Here is a 17,113-nt window from a genome sequence, read left to right as displayed (position 1 = left end):
GCCTTCTGAAGGATGGAGATGTGAGGTTGCTTATGGCTGAGGAAATCAAAGGTGCATTTATCCACCTTGGTCTTAGCTGTGGTCACACTACATGCAGATCACAGGGGAATGGGCATAGCAGGCCGTACCCTACAAAGGTGTATTTCCAGGAGGAAAAATGCATGAAGAGGAATGGAGTCTCGGGACACATGTGGCAAAGGATGTCACCCAGAGGCTGATGGCAAAAAGCCCATGATGTGTAAGCTCACAGTGCAAGGACCACACTGCTCAGAAGGCAGGGACAAGCCTCTGATGAGCCTCTCTGATATGATGACTGCAAAGTCAACTGAAACTTCTAAGCCCCAGTAGCAATTCCTCTCCCTTTGGCTATGCTGGCTATTATTAACATGGGGAGGAGATACTTATGCTCTTAGGTGTCTCTGTCCTCACACTGCTCACCCATGGCAGTAGAAGCCTTGCTGGTTCAACAGTCCACTGTCCTGAACTATCCTACTGAAGAGTTCTGAGTTACCTTGGGAGGGTTACCATTAAAATATCCCAGAGAAGCAGGAAAGGAAAGCAGGTCTCCCCTTCCTCCTTCAGCACATCTCATTTCTTTTTCATTCACTGTAATGTTTCAAAGGTGTTTTGTTCCTGAAGCACAGAGAACTTGTTCCTAAAGGGAATGTGCTTATGCTTTTGTGTTCTCCCAGGCTGTTTTGGTTAATGATAGAGAATAGATTCCCCAGTATCTCTGTCATTGCATTATCTGTAATAATGCAAAGGGCTCCTTATCTGCACTGTGCATGTAATTTCTAGTGTCACTCTCAAAGAAAATTACTGCAAATGCATATATATCTGGTGGCAAGCAGCAGTAGTATGGCTGTAACAGGGAAGAGCCAGGTTGTGATTTAACTCCAGCTGTTGTGCAGAGCAGTGTATCAGTGATAAATCAGCTTTGCTGCCAAGCTGCTTTTGGCTCTGCACATTACTGGTATCCTTTGTTCCTGCAGCCATTCATCAGCCAAGGCATGCAGCGTGTTCTTGGTATGAGCCTGCCCTCTGAGGGCAGCATGGGCACTACATGAGAGGGGTTTCAGGGAGGATGGAGGAGGGAACACTTGTGCTTTCCAAAGCAGCAAGCTATAGCCTAGAATCACAGCCTAGTTTGTGTTGGAAGGGATCTTAAAGCCCCTCCAGTTCCACTTCCCCTGCCACGGGCAGGGACACCTTCCACTAGAGCAGGTTGCTCCAAGCCCCTGTGTCCAGCCTGGCCTTGAACACTGCCAGGGATGTGCTCACACTGCCATGTCAGGGCTACTGCTCATGGTGTGGGTTATCCTCAGCCCAAATCTCCTGCCTTGTGTACCAGCTGTGTGGAAAGCTCATGGACCAAATGCCAGCAGATGGTGCTCAAGAACATGCAAGAACCAGGATGTGGGGAAAGCAATAAGCATGCTTGTCCTGTCTCTCCAGCAGCTCTTGTTGCTGGAGGAAACCTGGAAGGCTTTCCTTTCCCATGAGTTTCCATGGGACTCTGCAGAGGAGATAGACTCTATTGCAGTTCTTTCTTTGCTAACTTGCATTTAGGTCACGCTCTACTGGCCTTGCAATGACAGATTGGAATTGTCCTCTGTTTGGTTTTGGTATGTCCTCTGCATCCTTCCGGGTGCAGGAGCTCTCTTGCAGAGCCACAGGCATCCTGCTGCATGGCTCCTGGCAACTCCTCATGTGCCCTAAGAGCTATCACCTAGTGACAGAATCACTTGGAGCTTGCTTACTTTGGGTTGTTTCAGAGGTTTCTTTTGTTCGGCTTATTTAAGAGGGGTAAAAAATAAGCTGTGTTTACAGAAGTAGAAGTCACATTCGCCTTGCAATCAAAACAGTCTGCAGCAGGATTGCTTGCCTGTCAGCAGTCAGGATCTGCACCAGTGCTGGGCTGGTTCCTGTCCTTACAAGTCTTTGAAGTCAGAGCTCTGTCTTCCATCCTGCTGCAGACTTCTGCTCTGATAGTCACACACAAGACTGAAACTTGTAATAAAGAAGTGAAGCAACTACGGAAGCAGCAGAGCTGCTCTTTGGAGTAGCTCTGGTGTGACAGTATCTATGCACGTACTGCCTGAGAATGCCAGGATATTTGTGTGATCAATAATTTCCATGCAGTAGGTTTTGGGTTATGATCACTTATTTCCTAATAGCATCCCTGCAGGGAATGATTGCACAGCAGATACTCTTCAGGATTTTCTTGCGGGGAATATTAAGGCTTTTTTTCCTCCAAAGGCTCTTTGCCCATGACAGACACTGAAAGAGTGGGATGTACTGGTGGTTGCCCAATGCTGGGTCAGGGATCCAATTGAGTAGCAATGGCAACAAGTCTTTACTTGAGTCATTTAGAGGCATAATGACTGGAGCTTGTGTGCGCAGTGTGCTCTGAACACAACTGAAGCAGCTCCAGCTGGTCCCCAGCAGGGTTTCAGAATGATGCTGATGTAAGGTGATCCCTGCAACCACATGAGTTTCTGGGATAGATCTAGCATACTCTTACAAGTCCTTATGTTAATGTCATTTCTGTGGGAAAGAGGCTATTGGGATTTGGGTTTAATCTTTCTCTGACCAAGAAGCAGGCACCCACTTGTGTGTGAATGAATGGGTACATGCTAGATCTTAACTGTTGCCTCTGGAGCTTGCGAACTGTTGGTGGCAATTCCAGGTTCAAACTGGAGGCCAGCAGTGGGTAACCAGGCAGCTGGCCCTGCTGTCTGCTCACAGCCTGCTGCAACCAAGCTTTGTGCTGGAAGAGAAGGGAGGAAGTTCCTGTTTCAATCTGATGGGCTCTTTGCTGTGACTGGTGATAGTTTTATTGATGATTATGTCTATGATGGTGATGTTGCTGCCAGAGAGGAGACTGAGATGAGCTCTTAAGCAGAAGTTCTTCCCTGTGAGGGTGCTGAGGCACTGGCACAGGATGCCCACAGAAGCTGTGGCTGCCCCATCCCTGGCAGTGTTCAAGGCCAAGCTGGACACAGGGGCTTGGAGCAACCTGCTCTAGTGGAAGGTGTCCCTGCCCATGGCAGGGGTTGGAACTGGATGAGTTTTAAGGTCCCTTCCAACACAAACCAGTCTGGGATTCTGATTATTTGTTCAGTGTCAACTCTGGCACCTCACAGTGAAACCATGTCTCCAGATCTGTGGCTGACTTCTCCAGGTCAGCTTATCTGACCCCACGCACATGGCATGATTAAGTGACCGCCATAATGGCTGTTGGGGCATGTCTAGTTGTTTCACCATCAGGAGTGGATTTGCCCTCTTCATTGGCCATGAAGTCTGGATGGGTAATGGCAAACCCTTTGGGAGCCCCTTGAAGAGAGAATTACGCTTTCCTTGGCACCAGTGGGATAGGAGGGAGTTGTATGACTCACTGGGTGAATTCCAGAGGCTGAAGGTAATTCCCAATATCAAATCTGTCTTGCTTGGAAACCTTTGGTTCTCATGGAGTGTTTTTGCCTGTGAAGTGCTGAATGTGTCCTATCAACTTGAATGTACTTGGTGCCACAAATCAGCACTTGCTCAGCAAAGTTCACGAATGAACCTCTACTTGTGTGTTATTTTTGGGTGCAGAATAAGGAATCCATTCAAGTGAAGCTGATTTGCAAGGATAAAGTGAAGTGGGAGAGTAACAGTGACTCAGCTCAGCACTCCTCAAATGAATTCAGTGCTAACCTCCCATTAATGATTTAGCACAACCACTGCAAACACCATAAATCAGATGATGAAGACAATTCAGGTGTCCTGGTTGACATAATCTTCAGGCATGAAGTGTCACTTGTGCTTCTGAACAGTTATTAGTGGCAGGATGCGGCAGTGAGGGTGGCTGGTGGCTTGGCAAGTTGAATGCATGAAGACTGATGAGCTAGTGCATGGTTTTAATTCTGAAGAAGATACAGTAATATTCCCAGGATTCAGAGGGAACTTCCTGTGTTTCAGGAGGTCCTGCTGGCTGTATGTTGTCTAATGCAGCCCACAGTGGCACATCGCTGGCTCACTTTCAACCTGGTGTCTATCAAGTCCCTCGGATCTTTATCTGCAGAGCTGCTTTGTGGAACGTCAGCCCCAACAATGCCTTACAGGAAATGGTGTTAAAGGCCTTATTGAAGTCCAGGTAGACAATATTCACTACTCTACCCTCATCTATCAGGCCAGTAAGTTCATTGTAGAAGTTTCACATGCTGGTCAAGCTACCTTCCCTTTGGTGAAGCTGTGCTGCCTACTTTTGATGATTTTCTTGTCCTTATGTGCTTGGAAAGGGTTTCCAGGATTAGCTGCTCCATCCTTTCCAAGGTTTAAGGTGAAACTGTCTGACCTGTATTTCTCTAGGTTTTGCTTCTAGCCCTTCTTGAATATAGGAGTGACATTTTCTTTTCTCTAGCCCTTGGGCACTTCTCCAGTCACCATGATCCATCGATGGTAACAAGTGGCCCTGCCATGACATCTCCTAACTCCCTCAGCATTCATGAGTGCATCCCATCCAGGGCTCATGGACAAATGTATGTCTAGTTTGCTTTAGTATCCCTTTATCTGATCCTCTTCCATCAGAAGTACATCTTCCTTACTCCAACCTTTCCCCCAGGTCTCTGGAGACCCATACCAGACAAAGCTGGAATGACAAATCCTAGTATGGGTCCAGCGTGGCTGGTTTTGTTTCTGGCATGCATGGATGCCTCCAGCAACCTGGATACTTGTCTTCTACCAGGTGGCCTCAGGGAGGAATTCTGGGTTGCTGGCCTCAGCCTGGAGAATGGTATCTCTAGGAAAAGGTGGGGGGGGGGGGGGGGGAGGGAAAGGCAGACTGCTGCTGCTGGGGCAGGAGAGGGAATGACAGCTCCAGGGGATGGTCAGAAGTGCATGGTGATGCAGGGAGGAGGATAGCTGGGGTATTCAAAATGAATAATTCTGGCTGCTTTAAAGCAATTATCTGCTTTCAGTGAGCAGTCTTCCAAGGAAATATTATTGTAGACAAGCCATTAGGGAAGCAGATGAAATGCTCTGGGGCTCAAATAGTGACAGAGACCTGTCCTTCACTTGCTGGTCTCTGCTCCCCTCTCACGTCTCCTTTCACAGGGAAATCCATCTTTCCTATGCAGTTAGTCCTGAGGTGTCAGAAACTGGTATCTGTGTCTTTCGGGGAACTGGAAGTGCTGGGATACATCAGAGCTTCTCCCTGAAGCAGAGCTCCAAGGCTTGTTGATACAAACACACCTGGGTACCATCACATCCAAACTGAGCTGGGCAATCAGAGCTGCTGTGTAGTTTCCCTCTTGCAGATTCTTAACAGTCGCTGATACAAGGGATTCCCAGCAATGGAGTCCTAAAAGCTAATGCCAAGTAGCATTTGAATGCACTGCTGGGAGCTTATCTGCCTGGTCTGATGTGTGCTCTGCTGGTTCATGGATCTCATGGCTGGAATATGTTCCTTTTGGTAAGCAACGCCAAGGGAGAGTTGCCTCTGTTTTACATGAGCAGTCCTGATGGCCTCACCCCCATCCCAAATTTTGTCCTGACCTTAAAAAGGAACAGCATGTTGCCTCCTGAAGTATGATGAGTAGTGAGGATGGAGGAGCTTGTGTCTGCTGGCTCTTGGGAGGTGGATTTCACCTCCCATGCCTCAGAAGGGTTGCTACAGCATTAGGCAGCTGACTGGCTTTATTAAAATAGCTGTTTGAAGCTTTGATGTGCTTTGCCTATCCTTTCACTGAGCTTTGGACATCTGTTTCACTGCAGGGCCCAGCTGTGATCCACCATGGACTTTCAGGATTTGTTTTCTTTATATCCTGGCTCTAGCTGTGCTGACAAATCTGACTGTATTTGGCCTGTCTGGGTGACATGGTCTATTAGAATCAGGGTCACTGCTATTGCAGTGTCTCCAGCCTGTGTGTTGGGGTGATGGCAGCTGTGCCTGGCTGCTCCTCTGGTGACTCAGGTGGCAGAAGCAGCTCTCCAGATCTGGGGTCAAAGCCAGGAGCATCAGATACTGTGCATCAGCATGAATGATTCCCTGTGTACACATGCTTAGTGTAGACAGTATCCTGTCTGGGCAAAATGAGTCTGCTCATGTGGGACATTCTAAACAGAGCTGGTTGCCCACATTGTGCAGTGCCACTTCTGCCAAAAGAGTGTGCAAGGAGCTGGAAAACCTCAGGGTCTCACTTAGGGTCACAACAGACTATGGTGCACTTGGAGATGATTTGCATGCTGTTAAGCAGCCACAAAGGAGAGTCCAGGGGATGCTATCCAATCCCTCCACCCCCAGACACTTGTGTCTCATGCTGCTTGCTCTGTCTGATGGTACAGTCTTCCTTCTGCAGCCAAGAATCCCTATATGGACACATACAGGGGATGGACATGGGGCATGAAATTACATCAAAGTTACCTGTCATGTCTAAGCCATGGAAAGGTGTTGCCAAGCCAGGAGTGACTGGACTTTTACTTCAGGGTCCTTAAGCACAAAGCTATTTTATTTTGCTGAGAAACTCTTAAGCCAGCTCAAAGAAGCCAAGCTAAGCTCCTCAAGACGGGGTGGCAGAGCCTGTCAGGTCAATGTTCCTTCTTTTGATCAGTATTTCCCCTTTAATTTCTACTTTAATTCTTTTGAATCACTGGTTGGAGTGACATCTAAGTAGAAAAGGCACCAGGAGAGCCCAGTGGTTGTGTTTCTATGCATGGAACAGCTTGTTTAGCCCTTGCCCATGTGCTGGGTGAGACCATGAAGTGGTTGCTTTAATGGGTTTGGATGCTGGAGTGTCATGTTCCATGAGACCTCATGGGCCTTGCATTGCCTTTTGAAATACAGATGTGTAGCCATGTCCTGGAGCAGAGAGGGGGAGTGATGAGCTGCTGATCACCCCTGCTCTCCTCTCCTTGGGTGCTGACAGGCTTTTACTACTGTTACCTCCTTGTGGATGGCTCTTTCAAGATGCCTGTCCTTACCTGACAGAATAGGGGCCCTCTATGAACAAGTGCCCCACAAGGTAACACCAGTATCCTTCTGCCACTGGTCCCACTCTAATCCCTGCCCAGTGCTGCACTCAGCAGTGCTGCATGCAAGAGAGGAGAGTGAATACAGTCCTCTCTCCAGGTCATGTTGCATCTGTGGTGACTTAGGAAGGACTATGGTAAATGCTTCTGTGCTAGCTGTGTTTTATGAGTAAGTAGATTCCAAATAAGTCCTGACTGATCCCTTTCAGTCTGACAGAGATGAAGATGCAGCAAAATGCAAGGTTGGTTGGTAGCACCAAGTGCTCCTGGAGGGACAGGCAGAGCTGATGGCAACTTGTCAAAGTAAGAGAAGATGCTCTAGGGTCATGCAGAGTAATGTGGAAAGAAAACTGGGCAGACGTTGAAGCCCTGCTTTCTGGGAGGTGAGCTGCCTGCAGTGGCAGTGTCTGGGTGCTCTGGGCTGCATTGCAGATGAGTTGGAGAGGATTTAACCATGGCCATATTCACTGTGGTGGGTCACTTGGACCTTAGGAGATGCAACAGGAGTTTGCTCACCAATAGCTGAATGTTGTGATTTAGCAAGTCTGAACTGTCCTTTCCCCAGAAACCTCCAAATATGCAGTTTCTGTCCCCAGTCTTACACTTTTTAATGGGTTAGGAAGAAGCTTTTCATGTGTGCAGGCTGAGATGGGGCAGGGCAGAACCTCAGTTGCAGCAGATGACAAAAGCAAAACTAGCCAGGAGGCAGACTGAGGATGAGAGAGAGCAGCAGAAAGAGACCTGCAGCCCTGGGCAGATATCCCTAAATGATAGGTTAGCATTGGCAATTGCGAGTCACAAGATGTTATAGCTCTGTTTCCTCATAGTCTTTCCGTTGGGCTCAGTCAGTATCTCGAGCAAGGCTTCAGGGAGCAGGGATTTCTAGGAAAGAGCTATTTAGCACTCATGCAGCAATCTATTCAAGTGCTCCTGTGCCAGACTCTGGATAAAAAGAGGCAATTCCAGTGCCAAAACCCCCATGTTCTTGTGGGTTTTGCTTTTGTTTGACAGAAAAAGGCCACTGCTCTGAGAAAATGAGTCCCAGGCTTCTTGGAGCACTTCATCCTCTGTAGCTCAGCCTTTGAGTTAGCAGAGCTGGGGTGGGAGGAACCCATCTTGTTGCTTTGCTCATCTCCTTGGGTTTCTTTATGACTTCTCAATGTTTTATTTCACACTCCATGTTCCCCTCCTGAGCCTGGCAACCTGGAAGCTAGACTCTGAGGAGGCTTAGCCAACCAGTCAATTGATGCCATTCCCAGCCCATTTCAAACATCGCACCACACACTTTTACTACAGCCCTTATAAACTAGGTCTGAGCTTGCAGCAGCATGTGAAAAACATCTCATCTGTTGTATGGGGCATTATTTCCTTGGGCTTGGAGATGAGCCCATCTCTATGCATCTGACCAACATGAAGGCCAAGCTCCTGGGCTCCTTTGATGCATGTGCTTCTGCCTTATTCTGTGCCATGTCCTTGTTATCCAGGCTGAAATACTTATGGGACAACTTCTCCTAACAGAGACCCGAAATCTGGGTCAGTGCTTATGGACTGAAGTAGCACTTGTTTGATAAGCTTGTTCCCTGTAATGAGAAAATATCCTGGTGTGATGTGAAAGGTGCCTTTGAAGCCTCGAGAGATTCTGGAGAAAGGAAAAATAAGGGAGGGGGGAATTTAATCCTAAATTTAATTGGCATTAAAAACTGGCCTTTTGCGTATTGAAATCCTGCAGCAGTATGGTAGCTGTGCTGATTATTGCAGGAATGAGTGAGAACTCCTGGGTGTTCAACTTGCCATCAGCCATAGCACGTCTGTCAGTCCCCTCTAATTATACAGATCTGTAGCTTTCCATAGGGCTTGAGCATATTTCAGAGCAAAGGCACTCAAAGTTCATGACAATTTGGCCATAAGCTGACCTGGCCTTCTTTTACAGTGGAGTCATAAAATCCCAGACTGGTTTGTGTTGGAAGGGACCTCAAAGCTCATCCAGCTCCAACCACTGCCATGGGCAGGGACACCTTCCACTAGAGCAGGTTGCTCCAAGCCCCCGTGTCCAACCTGGCCTTGAGCATTGCCAGGGATGGGGCAGCCACAGCTTCTCTGGGCAACCTGTGCCAACACCTCAGCACCCTCACAGGGAAGAACTTCCTTACCTCCAACCTGAATTTCCCCTGTTTCAGTTTGAGCCCATCACCCCTTGTGCCGTCACTACAGTCTCTGATGAAGAGTCCCTCTCTGCATCTTTGTGGCCCCCTTCAGACACTGGAAGCTGCTCTGAGGTCTCTATGCCGCTTCTCTTCTCCAGGCTGAACAGTCCCAATGTTCTCAGCCTGTCTCCATACGGGAGGTGTTCCATCCCCTGCTCATCCTTGTGGCCTCCTCTGGACTTGCTCCAACAGCTCCATGTCCTTTTTATGCTGTGGACACCAGAACTGCACACAGTGCTGCAAGGGAGGGGTGGCTCGCGAGAGAAGTAGAAGCACCCTTGGTTGAACTAAATTTCTCCATGTTCTTGGGTCTTGGTGCACCCTCTGAGGTGAGGTGTGGAGGCAGCTTCTTTCCAAAGAAAACCTGACTGTTACTATACATGGGAAGTCAAGACTACAACCCCAGCTTTATGAACCCCTCCAGTACTCTGTCGTTGTTGCCCAAGGTCCAGCTTTGGCCAACAGTGGCTGTTGACTACTAAAGTCAATATCTTCCAGACTGAGCCAAAGAAATTTTTCCTTCCTCTTGAAGTCTGTCCCATTTTCATTTGTAAGCACAGGGATTTTATTGGAAGTTGCTCTGATCTTCCTGCAAAACCTCTACTATGATTACCTTACATCCTTACCTTCACAAAGATGCAGTTAATCGGGATCCTTCTATTTCATATGCACGACTTGATTGAATATCTGTCCTTGAAGGAGCTGAAAAAGCAGTTGTCTCGTGCTGTCAGCAAGCAGAGGGCTGGCCTCATGCTAGACCTTAGCTAATCACACAGCCTAGGTGCATTGGATGCTGTGAAGGGCCTCTGCCTTACTCTCTGCATGTGCCCCAAATCTAAGACCCTGTATTGCTTTGTACTGACCTTAGGTCTGCTGGACCCTAAATCTAGAGTACACTGCACCATCCCTGAGATACCACCACTGCCCTGCTCTACAGCATCTCTTCTCATCCCCCACTGTAAAGTGCCCCACTTGTCCATCCACTGCTGCTGACTGACTCCCTGTAGGACTGAACTAAGCTATCTGCCTCCTGGGTATCCCTAACCAAGTGTAAATCCTTCTTCACTCCTGCTGTGAAAGCAGATCTCAACAGCAAGGGTCTTTCCTGTGCTTGCCCCAGTGCTACTGTCCAGCATGAAGCACTGGGGGACTTTATTGCATTTCTCCTGCAGCAGGTTCAAATAAAACAAGCTTTGTGTTTGTGTCTTAATTGCATTGAAGGCATGTTTCTGCCCATGCTGCAGTTAGGAGGCTAGCAAAGAGCAGGCACAATGAGAGCAAATGGGCCGAGTCCTCCCGCCCGGATCGCATTTAAGTGCAATAAACAACCAGAGGCTGTTAAATGCTGAACGCAGCAGAGAGCAACTTGCCAGCTTGGCTCCAAAGGAGGCCTCTTGCCTCCTGCAGGTCTGGAGAGTCAGCTGAGGGGACAGGGAAGTGTCACAGCAGTGCTCACAAACCTTAAGTGCTCACAGCAGTGGGACTGCTGTGCTTAACCATGGCTCTTGCTAATGAGACAGGCTTGTGCTTCCCCCAGCCTGGTCCTTTGCTCTGTGCCACATATGGGTGATGCTGTCTGAGATTAATGACAAGCTCTGAGCGGGAGGACTCGTGTCCTCACTGGAGTGATGCATGGTCTAATCAAGCCTGTTTCTTCTGAGAGTGGCTCTGGCAAGCAAACTCCTACCCGAGTACCAGTAAATGTTTCTGTGAAGTTGGAGCAAAACCTGAACTGACTCTTGACTTTCTTTGACTTCCAAGTCACTCGGGGCATGCTGAGACCGCACAACCCTCCCATGGAGACTAACAGGGTCCTATTTTTCACTAAGAGTCATGTTTACTTTTGTGAGACACTTTGTCTTACTTAAAACTAATTCAACTAAAGTGATTTTTAAACCCAGTCAGACTTTCAATACAAGCTGCATTTTTGGAAGTCTATAAGGCAGACCAGCCTTTCCACATAGACCAGAGCATGGTTTAGCCTTTTCCTTGTGGGTTTTGATCTCTTATTGGTGCTTCACTGGTATTAGCTATTTTTACTACTAGGTGTTTACTGGTGTAAACTTCTCAGGTAACATGCAATGTAAGATGGTCAGACGTTACAGCAAATCACTGAAATCTCCACATTGATCTGTGAAGAATGCTGCTCGCTGTTGCATCCTGTATTTGTGACCTCTGGCAGGAATGAGTGATGATGGAATTAGGCCAATAGTGGGGGAAAAAAAGGAACAGAGATGGGGCAGAATGCACATTCAGTAAGGTAAGAAAGTGGTTCTTAGCTAACAGAAAGAGAGGAAGATATCTATGCTCTAAAGCACCTGCTTCTCCTCAGAAAGAGGAGCAAACCCACCCAGCACAAGTGCTGGCACCATACAGTGAGGTTGGAAAAGACCTTTAAGATCATCAAGTCCAACCCTTACCCCAGGATTGCTAAGTCCACCACTAACCCATGACATTAAACCACAGAGGGCTGGCGGGCAAGAGCAACCTTCATGTTTTCAGGCCTGCTTCCAGCCAAAAGAGGTGATTTAAAAGAAGTCCTTGTGGCAGAGCAGTAAAGCTATTCAAGCATATGTCCTTAAGTGCATTTGCTTTCTGACCAGCCTGAGTGGCCACCACATCTTCAAGCAGGAGAACCTCGAAGGTAGCAAATTGCTTGGCTCATCCTGCTATCTTGCTGAAAGGTGAGGGGTCCTTTGTAATGGAAGTTCAAATTCCATGGGCCTGTATTCTGACTTGGCACCTTTCAGTGCTTTCTTTGTGCTGCCAGTGGCTTTGTGAATATCTTTTATTTCTTCTGCGCCATACAGTGCAGCCTGTTCAGTAATTGTATGGCTGCTCTGTATTGATACCTGCCAGCAACCATGTGTAATCCTTCCTCAACACCAAGCACATCATCCAGGCCATTCCTGTTGACACTGGGGAATTGCTATGTGACAAGGGGACACATGGCTCCTGCTTGGAGATGTGGCAGGGCTCTCTGACCTGCTGCAGGGTACACAGCCTGAAATCCAGGCTTGTTATGGGAAACCACATGCGGGCTTCTCAGCCTCTGCATCTTCCTGCTTGGGAGCCCAGGGATACAATATGATGGAGGAAAGAGTATTTTGTGGCTGAGGAAATCTCCGGTGCTTCCTAATTCTTCCTGAGGAACCAGCCTTGCATTATGGATAGGGTGTGCTGCTGGAAACTGGAGGAGTAAGGCAGAGGTTGAGAAATCCCACTTGGCCCTTCACATTCTCTGTAAAATAGGGGTGCCCTGAGAGCTGCTCCTGTATTGAGCTATATATAGCAGCATCTGGGAACCCACAGGTAAGTGGGCTCTGGAGCTGTATAGCTTTCTGGGCAGCTCTCTTGTACTAAGGCATGTACAGGTGTAGCATGGATGGTCCTGTGAGTGTATGGTTAGTTACAGAGAGCTCAGACCTAGACAATTCTTTTTCTTCTTGAGATAGCAAGTGATCCCCTACCCCCACAAGCTGAAACAGTGGCTGGGAGGAAGCTTCTCAGGGACACATCAAAGCCAAAAGATCTTGTCTTGAAGAAAAGAGTGGGCTGTGTTTGGTGTGGGACTTCTAAGTACAACCACTTCAAATGCATCCATGTTCTTTGGTCCTTAAAAAAAGGCAGATTAGCATCTCATTGCCAGTTTCAAATGATGGACTTTGCACTGGGGACCAGACTGCCAGGCCACCCTTTGCTATTTATTGCCCCTAGCAATTTCCTTGGCCTTTAGGAAGCAAGACGTGGAAGCTGAACGTTGTAATTACTCTGGAGGTTACCAAGGCATTTCTCCCCTCCAAAGAAAACTGTTATGAAGCTGGTGCAGTAACTAAAACTCTTGCAAAAGCCAGGCCAAACAGTACTTTTAGAGGAGTCCATATGCTTATACATGAAGGTCAGCCATGTATTTTGTGTTTCAAAGAGAGCCAGGCTGCAAGCAGGCTGCACAGAGGGGATGGAGCCCCTGTTCTCTGCTCCTCTGAGATACAAACCCGTGTGTTTCTCTCCACAGATCCACTGCAGATAAGGTCAGATGGGCTCTAGGTCTTGAGCTTGCAGTCATACTGGTGCCTGAGCCACTTCTCAGCACTCTGATGGCAGCTCCTGGAACATCTCTTCTTGCCTCTGCTTGGTGCTGTGAGAAGCTCTGCTCCTTCACTTACAGTGGCTCTGTGAGGCCAGGAGGGCAGCCATAGCATTGCAGTTGGAGCAGTGCACATCTGGGTGCTGAGGTGAGCATGTCTTGACTGAGGGTTCCACAGCTGGATCTGGTGTTGGAGGGCTCAGGTAGGCTGGCTTGGAGAACTTGCAGCCTTAACTGTTACAGGGGGCAAGTGGACTACAACCTAGTGATGGGGAAATCAGGATGGGCCATTGTCAGAAATACTCTTGCAAAGCCAACTCCTGCTTCTCTTGAATCAGTCCACTGCAGGGGCTCTTGCAGTGAGCTGGGTAGCCAGGAGGTGGGGAGCAAGGCTGCGCTCAGGTGATGTGATGGGCAAGAAGGAACCTGCATACTTATTTGTGAGATGTTTCTCTTAAGTTCCTTTCATGCACGTGCAGCTGAGTCCATCCACCTCTGTTCATCCATGTCTGCAGCCTTGTGTGTGTGGAATCAGGGGATGTCAACATTAGAAAGGACATTGCGTGCATGTGAGACCTTGTGCTAGAGTCAACTGAATCTTCTCCCTGTGGAAAATGCCTTTTTGAGCAAAGCAGAAAGTTTGGGAAGCTAAGTTTTCATTGATATCTATGTCCCATGTGTTGTCACCCCAGATACTGAAATAGTGTCTTAGTAACAGGGGAAAAGGAATATCCTCCTTCTTGCAAAACTTAATATAGTTCTCTCCCTTCTGAACATTGATGGGGAGGAGCAGAGTTTGCCTTAGCTCATAGCCATGTAGAGAAAGGATTTCTTTCATCCACCAGCAGGGTCTAGAGGAGCTGTGGCTGTGACACTATGTCAGTCTTAGTTCCACCCTCCTGCCATGTGCAGGGACACCTTCCACTAGAGCAGGTTGCTCCAAGCCCCTGTGTCCAACCTGGCCTTGAACACTGCCAGGGATGGGGCAGCCACAGCTTCTCTGGGCTGGGAGTTTAAATGGGAGTCTCATCTCCAGGGGAAGGAGGAACAGCGGTCACTGCTCAAGTAAGGTCAGACTCTGCTTTGTCTAGAGAGGCAAGGACTGAAAGACCAGAGCAGTTGAAGGGAACGTGAGCTGGGTCCAGCTGTCATTGTCCAGAGCAAGAAGGTGCCTTCATCCTCAGCCAAAGGCAGCTTTCTTCCCTGCCTGCGGGCCTCATGGTGTTGAAAGCTTCCCGATGCGGGTTGCAGAACATGAGGCACATCTGCTCTGCTTTCTTGGGCGGGTGCATCAAAGCAGGAGCTGTACTTGTGTGCACGTGGGATAAATCAGTGCATGCAATTAAGTGCCCAGTGATTCCTCCAGCAACGGGCTCAGCTTTCTCCCTGCCTCCCTCTGCTGTGGTGGTGCTCTGCATGCGAACGCCATGGATGTGGAGGGGAAAGTGTGTTTCTCTAGGATGCCTTTCCTTTGCTGCCACAGAGCAGCAGCTTCTCACATGTGTTTGATGAGGGGATTCAGTCTGTCAGGCAGAGAACAAAGTTAACCTAAAAGGGGGCTTGGCAGGGAGGGAGACCACATTGCATTAAAAGTCAGCTGGAGAAAACTGTCCAGGATTAGACACGCATTTTGCATATCAGCTTATTGTGTTATTTAGCCTGCTTGAAGCCAAAGTGCAGGCAAACACCTCTCAGCCATGGAAGGGAGGGATGATGCTGTAAAATACCCAGAGCTGGAGTCTGCACCTCTGTTAACACCTCGAGCAACAATCAGAGTTACTTGGAGGCTGTGTCAGCTCTGGTACTTGACCCTCACTAGAAAGGTTAAGGGGGTTAGACTAGTTATCAACATTTAAGGGGGTTACACCAGATGACCTTTGAAGGTTCCTTCATACCCAAACTATCTTATGATTCTATGATTCAAGTTACCGGGTTGGAAGCAAGCATGCTTGAAATCTAGATGGGAAAATCTTTTAGCTGGACCTTGGGTTACAAGGCCAGCATCAGCAAGATGAAGTTGATGGGAATTGCTGGGAAGCCCTCCTGCATTCCTTCCATCCTGCCAGCCAAAGTAGCAGAGAAGATGAGGCCCTCAGTGCCATGGGTTAGTGGTGGACCTGGTAGTGCTGGGGTAAAGGTTGGACTTGATGAGCTAAATGTCTTTTCCAACCCAGTTGGTTCTATGATTCTAAGATCCTTCCACTCCCAGTGCCTGACACAGGAGGAACATGTCATAATAAACACCTGACAGGGAACCACCAGCCCTTTTACTGTATTAAAACCCTGTCTGTTAACAGTACTTGCCACTTCACCTTCTGGCTATGCAGAGAAAGGGAAACTACAATAGAAGGTGAAGTCACTAAAGAATGATATTAATACTGAGAGAAAAGGAAAATTACTCATTCACTGAAGCCTAAGGGCAAACTGAGTAACTTCTGCAGCTCAGATGGCTCTCTCTGATTGCTGTCTTTAAAAGAAATCTTCTGAACTCCCATTCTCCTTTTCAATCCAGTGTTTCTTATATGCTGATGGACTTATTTCCTGGAAATCTGTGAGCAAGTGCAGTCTTCCTGGTGTTGTGTATCCAGGGCAATTGTGTCATGAAAGTGCTTTACCTGTACCTCCTGGAGTGGGGTAGGTGCCTTATCAGCAGCCTTGAATGAGGCTGGAGTAACAGGTGAAAATGCTGTTGTTCCAACCTGTCTGTGTCACTCCCAAGGAGCCATAGGTGTTATCTGTGACTCTCACTTCAGGTTTGGGTTTTTTGCTTTGTTATTAAAGCTCTCCTCCAAACCTTGAAGGTTTGCATAGGAGAGCAGGTGAGAGGTGTGATTCCCTGGCCCCACTGCCTTGTTCTTGAGCTGGACAACAAGTTGCGCTGGTGCTTCACACACAGACTGGCTTTGGGTAAAGAGCTGAGATGACTTGAACAGGTTTGAGATGCTGCAAGTATCTTAGGGAGTTTGGACATTCCAAGTAGCATTCTTTGTAATGGAGATGGATGGTGGTGTTTTCTCCTGGGTGTGAGGAAACGCATTTGGTTCAATGTAAGGAAAGGGTTAGGAGAGAGCTCTCTCAAGGTGACTTGAGCTTCTATAACTATAGAGCTCCCACCTCATTCTTCCATCAAAGCTCATTTGCTTGATGGCCAAGCCTGGCAGCAGATAGTCCCATAAATGTGCTGAAAAATGAAGGTTATTACATTAGAAGGTCTCAGCTACACCTCATTTTTGTGGAAGATTCCTATTCGGGGAGTGGGGAGAAAAGCAACTTGGGATCCCTTCCATTGTGCGGAGAAGAAAAGGTTGAGTGATCCCAGGGAAAAGAAGAGGCTTGTGGGAGCCCAGGAAAGAGCAGTCTGAAAAAACCCAAACATCTATTTTTTACTTTGGAAATAGGCTCCTTGGAAGAGTAATTGTGTATAATTATGTGTATGTGTGGTTATGTAGTGAGAGTCAGGGCTGGACTGGGAGTTTGGGCTGATGTATCACATCTACGTGGTATCCTAATGACAGTTACTCTGAGCAGAACACTTGTACTATCCTGGTTATAGATTGGCAGGAGGCAAGAGAGAGCTAAATCATAGTGTCTGAAAGCTCATAGTGAAAAGCAATAGGTTACTGATGCAGAGAATAATACAGACTGTTTGGATTTGGGATACAGCTGATCCCTTGTGGTACAAGATGGCATCTTTAACTGTCACAGCAGCTATGTGGTCATGAAATACCTGCAGTATGAAGTTGCATGCTCTCAGCTGGTGTAAATCAGCATGGATTTCTCCAGGGCTGTGATGACTGATAACAGCTTAGAT

The 17,113-nt window shown here is 47.9% G+C and overlaps 1 long non-coding RNA gene across 2 annotated transcripts in view; it reads left to right on the top strand.

Annotated features, from left to right (window-relative positions):
• The window catches only part of LOC133272762 (uncharacterized), a 51,809-nt gene that overhangs the window by 18,724 nt on the left and 15,972 nt on the right, over nucleotides 1-17,113 (top strand). Inside the window, exon 1 of one of the 2 annotated variants that reach the window (XR_009744562.1) lies at nucleotides 16,077-16,235. The exons of the other annotated variant lie outside the window; for it this stretch is intronic. This is a non-coding gene — a long non-coding RNA (uncharacterized LOC133272762). Of the gene's footprint in view, nucleotides 1-16,076; nucleotides 16,236-17,113 lie in introns of those variants that run through there. 2 annotated transcript variants of the gene reach the window in all.

The sequence above is a fragment of the Pezoporus flaviventris genome, unplaced genomic scaffold, assembly GCF_033815535.1.
Source record: "Pezoporus flaviventris isolate CSIRO_AGI_PZ_B2104156 unplaced genomic scaffold, CSIRO_AGI_Pfla_v1 ptg000001l, whole genome shotgun sequence".
In the NCBI taxonomy this organism is placed as follows: Eukaryota; Metazoa; Chordata; class Aves; order Psittaciformes; family Psittacidae; genus Pezoporus; species Pezoporus flaviventris.
This window is presented reverse-complemented; position numbering and strand designations above follow the sequence as displayed.